This window comes from Silene latifolia, chromosome 8 (assembly GCF_048544455.1).
Source record: "Silene latifolia isolate original U9 population chromosome 8, ASM4854445v1, whole genome shotgun sequence".
Classification (NCBI taxonomy): Eukaryota; Viridiplantae; Streptophyta; class Magnoliopsida; order Caryophyllales; family Caryophyllaceae; genus Silene; species Silene latifolia.
This window is the reverse complement of record NC_133533.1, coordinates 76,548,175-76,555,286: the sequence shown is the minus strand read 5'-3', so window position 1 is coordinate 76,555,286 and position 7,112 is coordinate 76,548,175. Positions and strand designations below refer to the sequence as shown.

The 7,112-nt window shown below is 38.0% G+C and overlaps 1 non-coding gene across 1 annotated transcript; it reads right to left on the bottom strand.

Moving 5' to 3' along the window:
* Positions 1-4,390: 4,390 nt before the first annotated feature.
* LOC141597992 (small nucleolar RNA R71) lies at positions 4,391-4,497 on the bottom strand. The gene has a single exon (XR_012523197.1). It is a non-coding gene; the product is annotated as a small nucleolar RNA R71 (small nucleolar RNA).
* Positions 4,498-7,112: the final 2,615 nt, after the last annotated feature.

Genomic DNA, 7,112 nt, shown 5'->3' with positions numbered 1-7,112 from the left:
ATCCGAACCACATTGGGCCGACTAATCCGAATTTCGGGGCGTGTCCAAGGATTACGGTATTTAAACCCCTCCCAATCGCAGTTGTGGGGGATCGATCCGCAGACCTCCCTACCAAGCGCAGCCCCATGCTACCACTGCGCCAACCAACGACTGGTTGAATTAGTTGAAAATAGTAGTGACTTGGATATGTATTTATCTTTCGTTGTTTCCTATTTTGGACTTATATTTAATAATGTCCTTTAAATCTGGGTTGTTACAATGAATTAGTTAACCAACTAATGACGCAAGTTTACAAGTACAAATGGTATACACTCGTGCATACTCCGTATAATATAGGGGGAAGGTAGGACTACTACACACACACACAAAATGAGGTCAACGACATAAAATGCCCCAAATTTGAATTTGAGATAAGTTAAATGTGTGAAAAATAAAACTAAATGCTTGGTTATATGTCTTCTAAGAAATGTATAATGAATGAATAATATGACTAGAATTATTTCTAACAAAAACTATGAACTGACTTAGGTTTCCACACAAACATAACTTCTAAAACTTCGTACATATCAATTGGTATCTAATGCACTTCTAAGTCATTCAATCTAATTTTAAACATTTATTATTCACAACGTTAGTATGTTATATTGTATTTGGGGAACTCCATGTCTCTATACATAAACTATTTTTGTTCGGGTTTTTTGATAATTACTCTCAAGTATAATCACCACCTTTGTATTTGCTCCCTACTTAAAAAAAACTTTAAAAATTGTTATCTTAATCTTTACTCAGGTTAGAAATTATTTCAAAAGTCAATTGAGTAGGATTTGAAATTTGTAGAGGTTTTTTACCATGTGATGTTCTTTTCTTGGTAAGCGCCATGTGGTGTTCATCAGTCTATAAAACATACTCCGTGATATTACAAGTGGCCCATGCGATATATGGGCATTCAATCTAATAAACTAATATTATTAGTTTCGTGAAAAAAAATTATTAAGATAATATAAGAAAAATTATAAAATGAAATCATTAACTTAGTGATATATAAAAAAAACAAGATTTCATGACATACTCAATTTTTTTATTAGTTTTGCAGTTTAATTTTTTCTCATATCAAAGAAAATATTAAAGTATAAATTTAGAATGAAAAGTAATCAACTAAAATATAAAGACTCTATAAATACCGCGAATTTATTGTGCATGATCTATATTAGTTTTGTTATGAAATGCATGTATTATGGATGTCCATAAATGTAGGATGATTCTAGAATTGTCACTTCAAGTTCCTATGACATAACTCTCAATTGTAGTCTTGTATATGTATGCGCCTTTACGTTAATAAGAACAATACAATTCTCTACCATCTCTCACTCTCATTCTCTACATTTTATAATATGTTATCAGCACGAACCTTAACCGAGTGAGCCTTAGTTTGTTCATCCTATATTATTAAGATTTGATAATCAGGAAGTTTATATCAGATCTTATTATTTTATTCCGCAAATCAAGGTATGTTTCTGTTATACTCAGTAATTGTTAAAACAAAAAAAATTGACGTGCGTGTAATCACAATTCTTGGTACTTTTGTGTTTTCATGTTACTTTTATTAACAAAGACATATAACTTTCTTGTAGTGTCTTTCGACTAACCGTTATTTTGATATAAAGTTGCATCGACCACATTGTAATTTTTTTTCACATGGATTTGTGTTAGTGTGTCTGTTCAGATTTCTACGGTGTAAATATGATGAAAATTTTTATTATTGCTTATTAGATTTGGGAGTATAAATCGCGATTATTAATAAGATGATGCACATCAAAAGACTCATAAATATGTTAGAACATTCATAAGTAATTGTTAGGTATAAATTTAGTTGTTTCATTTCATTTATTTTCTTTCATATATTAATCCTAATAAATCATGCTTAACGATTACTACTTCGTAGTAATCTCATACTTTAATAACACATGTGTATAATATTTAATCGTAAAGACCAATTCATCACCATGATCATCCAACCATATTATATGTTGTTTAAGGTATGCGAGATTTGCTTGTCACTATTCGTTTTCGAATAGTAAACTGGTTCAAACAATTTAATATAATTACCATAAGTATTGGATACATAATTCTTTCTAGTGAAATTCAATCAATCTGAGTACTGATGCGTGTCCTTAATATGATGTTTTACACCCTATTTTACACGCATTTCAGAGCTCATTTGTGTAGTTTAAGCTACTATTTTCCCTATTTCCGTCTACTTTTGTGTTTTTGTGTAATATTGCAGAAATGTGAAAAATCCAGCGGAAATCGAGCCGAATCCGTCCCCGAGTACCTAACATTGCATTTGACATGAAGTATTTTACTCGGGAAGCAAACTTGGTGCGCGTATCGAGGCCTGAAAGACGATTTTACGAAGCTTTTGGAGCCAAGTACCTGTTGAAGTGGTCGATAGACCAATGCTCTTGGTCGATGGACCAGCGTACGACTGTCAGAAGCTACTGTACAGCGTGAGTTGGTCGATCGACTGGTCCTTGTGGTCGATCGACCAAATCGTGTTTTTGGCGTGAAAAGAAAAGGACAAGAATTACAAAGCCCATTGTAATTAGGTTTTAGGAATAAATTTACGTATGACTATCTATATAACGTAACTCCTCCCTACTGCAAAAGAACATCGAATTTATTAGGGTTCATCACAAAAAGGTTGAATTTTGTTTATTCCATTAGCTTAGAATAATTTTCGTCAATAAAGTTTACTTTCCGCATTTGGTTTTGATCTTTCTTCTTCAATTCTTCTTACGGTATTCTTCTGTTCTTTTGTTCAGTTTCGCTGTTTAATTCGTTCATAGTTTAGAATTGCTAGTGTAGATTTCCCAAAGCCAAATTATCGTTTCATGATATTTATTTATTTAGTTAATTTAAGTATGAATTCAATGACTTTATTAGTTAATTTTATTGCTGTTATCATCACCATCATGAGTAGCTAAATCCTTCGTGCTAAGATGTAGGGGATCTTTAGGTTAGACGGCTTTGACGTAGGTGACCTGCTGTCGGGCTCCGGTCGATCGACTGACATACATGGTCGATCAATCAGAGCGTGTTAGATTTGCTTCGACTTAATTAGTTTAATTGTTATATTTGACGAATCGAGTGCACGCGACTAGTTAAATGCTTAGGAATTGACCGACCCGACAAGATCGAAAGATGGGGAGGAAAATAGACTAGTTAATTAAGACGACTAAATTAATAAGATCGAGAGATAAGTTAATTTAGATTTTGAGTTTCATTAATCAAGAACGAAAGTTAGTATTAGTGAGATTAGGGACCCGTAGCTTAGGCCGAAAGGTTGCTACCTGTTAAATTGGACCAAGAGGACTTTTTATTTTCCCGTCTAACATGCTTAAGACCGTTTATCTTGAGTTACCGCCATCGAAACTACAGTGAACCGACCATCTTAGCATCCCTTTAATATTTGCTTTCATCTATTTTTATCTACTGTTCATTTATTTACTTTAGTTATAGAACAATTCAAAACAAAACCCCACACATTTGTTACTTTAGACTAAAATCAGACAACTATTAATTGCATCGCCTCTCTGTGGTTCGACCCTGACTGCCGCTATCTATAGTAGTAGTTTGGATTATAAATTTATCTTTTGTACTCTACGACGGTATCAAATTTTGGCGCCGTTGTCGGGGAGGCAATTGTTTAATTTTAGTTGTTTTTATTTTAGTATTTTTCTTAGTTTAAGGGACATATGTTCCTTAAACTCTTCTCATATTCTACTTGTATTTTCGTCTTATGCGCAGGTCACAGGGTGGTGAATTGAGACCATTAGATCCTGAGATCGAAAGGACTTTGCGTGAGTTGAGACGATCATCTAGAGTATTGCCGACAGAGGAAGAGCTGAGTACTCTGTCTAGTTACTACGAGAACGAGCTATTTGAGGAGGACCCAACTTCGTCCCCTGTTTTTACTTCTTCAGCTGAGACCGTTACATCTCCAAATATGGCTGAAGAAGCAAGTATAGCCAGTCACTCCGAGCCAAAAGCCGAAAATCTCTATAAGGGATTCGCATTGCCCGCCGGGACGGAAAGGAAATTTGAACCGAAACCGTCTTACATTAACTTGGTTGAGAGAAACCAATTTGAGGGAGCTACAAATGAAGATGCGGCTAAACATATGGAGACATTCATTGACTACTGTTGTTCCATACCCCCACCATCAGGTGTGACTCAGGACCAAGTAAAGGAGACGATGTTCATATTCTCGCTTCGTGATGCTGCAAGGGAATGGTACCGAGATCTGGATCGAGCTGCTAACGGGATTAATGATTGGAATTCGCTGGCCCTAGCATTTTATAAGAAATATTTCTCTGCATCGAAGACCAATACGATTAGAGCTCAGATCGCAAGCTTTAAACAGGGTCCTGATGAAGATTTTCATGAGGCATGGGTCCGTTTCAAGAGACTAGTGCGAACTATTCCGCACCATGGGTTTGAGAAATGGTTTATGTGCAACCAATTCTATAATGGTCTTTATGATGATCAGAGAGCCATTCTAGATGCTGCAGCTAATGGGAGATTTCAAGAAAATAGCGGTGAGACAAAGGGGTGGAAAAACATCGATGACCTGGCCACCCATAAAGCTGAGCATGGGAATTCTAGAGGAAATCAGAGAAGATCACCAATCTCTGCCGTAGCTACAATAGAAGCCCTTCTTCATGAGATTCGACAAGATAGATTTTGGGGGATCCCAAAAAGGAGGGATATATAAAGTTAATGCAGTTTCAGACGGTCCCTTTACATGCAAAAGATTTGGAGGAGAGGGACATGTTTCGGAATTTTGTACCAGTTCGAATGAAATATGTGCGGCCTTTCAACATTATAGGCAAACTGGTACTTATCCCGATCCCTCTAATGTCCACCCCAATTTGAGGTGGACTAACCGGAATATCCTTAATCCGGGGCCACCACCGCAGCAGCAGCAAAGTTATGTGCCCCCTCATAAGCAGCAGCAGTATCAAAAGCCTCCCTATGTGCCTCAACAGCAGCAATTTCAAAGTTCTGATATTTTTGAATTGAAAAACATGGTTCAGAATCTGTCGGGTTTGCTGCAAAAGGAGTCTCTAGCTAGAGAAACTTCTACAAAAATGTTGGAGAGTCAAATTGCCCAACTGGCAAGCAAAAGTGCAACTCGAGCTCCGAGGCATTTACCATCGTAGCCGGATCAAAAAGAGACACTAAATGCGATCACTTTGAAGAGTGGGTCTACCCTTGATGGGCCCGTTATGGTCGGAGATGTTACTGAAAAGATGAGGCGGAACCGAGCAATAAAAAGGCCAGAGTAAACAGTAGCAAGAAAAAGACGATCAGCAGGTATGTCAGTCGATCGACTAACACACATGGTCGATCGACCAGCCCGCGCAACAGTGCAGTTTCTGTTCCTGAGGAAGCCAGTCGATCGACTGACCTACATGGTCGATCGACTGAGGATACTGCTGATCGTGAACCTTTTCGTCCTCCAATGCCAGATAACTTGAGGGACCACTTATTTCGGGGTACGACGACTCCGAAATTATTGAGGCAAGATCCAAATGCTGATGGGTCAGTTCCGGTTCCAAAGTATGACCCCCTGACGGTCAGTGGTTCATTCCTGAGACGGTCTGAAGAAGGTTCGAGCTACAACAAGGACAAAGTAGTGGATTTTCAGCCTAAGTCCACTGACGCCGGTATGAGAGACCTAGAGGAGATGGCTAAGTTGCTTCTTACGGCCTCTTACCCAGAGAGATTGGTGCCGACAAAGGAACAGGTATCGTTTAACAAATTTGAAAATGTTATTCGTAGTTTAAATGTGCAAGTTCCTTTCCTAGAATTAGTTAATCAAGTGCCTGCTTACACGAAATTTATGAAGCAACTTTTGTCTAAAAAGAAGTCACTTGATACTGTGCAATCTGTCGCACTAACTGAGGAGTCATGTTCCTATTTGACTCATACTGCACCACATAAGTTAGCTGACCCTGGTAGCTTTTCTGTTCTTTGTAATATTGGTACCTTCTCAATCGAGAAGGCATTATGTGACCTAGAGGCCAGTATTAGTGTTATGCCTTTGAGTCTTGCTAAGAAATTGAAATTGACTAGGTTTGTAGTTACTAACATGACAGTACAGATGGCCGATCGTTCTGCGGTCCAGCCTATAGGAGTCTTAAAGGATATTCATGTGCAAATAGGAAAGTTCTTTTTCCCAGTCGACTTCGTTGTACTAGATATACCCGAGGATGCTCACATTCCTATCATTTTGGGTAGACCATTTCTGCACACTGCTGGTGCAGTTATAGATGTTGGCTCAGGGACATTGACCTTTAAAGTAGGGAAACAGTCCATTATTTTTGCCCAGACCGCTAAGAAGAAAGATCCTATGTGGCCAGTCACTTGTAATACGATTTTTGAGAAGAAATATTATTTTGTGCTTTTTGATATGCCTGCCCCTATGCCTAATTCTGCTATAACACCTCCGCCCCAGATTAGGAGCAAATTGGAGGAAGATCCTTCTGTTTTTACTGTTACAGGAAATGGTTTGGAGAACTTTGAGCCGCATGTTGCTCCAGCTGTGAAGGAGCCAATCGTTCAAAGAGGCGGTCTAGGATGTCTTAACTATGCAACTGATGAGGAGCCTGATGAGGAGCCACTCAAGTTGACGGAGTACGATTTGGATTTTGACGAGCCAGACGAGGTCATTGATTGGGAAGATGTTAGAGACGTTAATCCGTTGAGTTCTGCGAATATTGGAGCTGATAGGAGTGCAGCTGAGGAGATGAGCACTGTAGAGGCTACTTCTTGTAGCCAGAAGCCAAGCAAGTGGGCCATTCCTTGGCCATTCCTGATCAACTATTAGTTGATTAAGACTTTTTGAAACATTTTATTGCTTTTGTTAGACTCTTTCTTTTTATTGTTTTGGTTTGCGCGAGACTTCGCTTTAATAAGTTTGCTTAGGATTTAAGGACTTTAGACTGTTACTTTGGGTTTTGCGCAATTTTGGGCGCGTTATTATGTGTATTTGCAGGTTCATAGACTATATTAGCTCAATTTATTGAGTTAATTCGAAGAAATCAGAA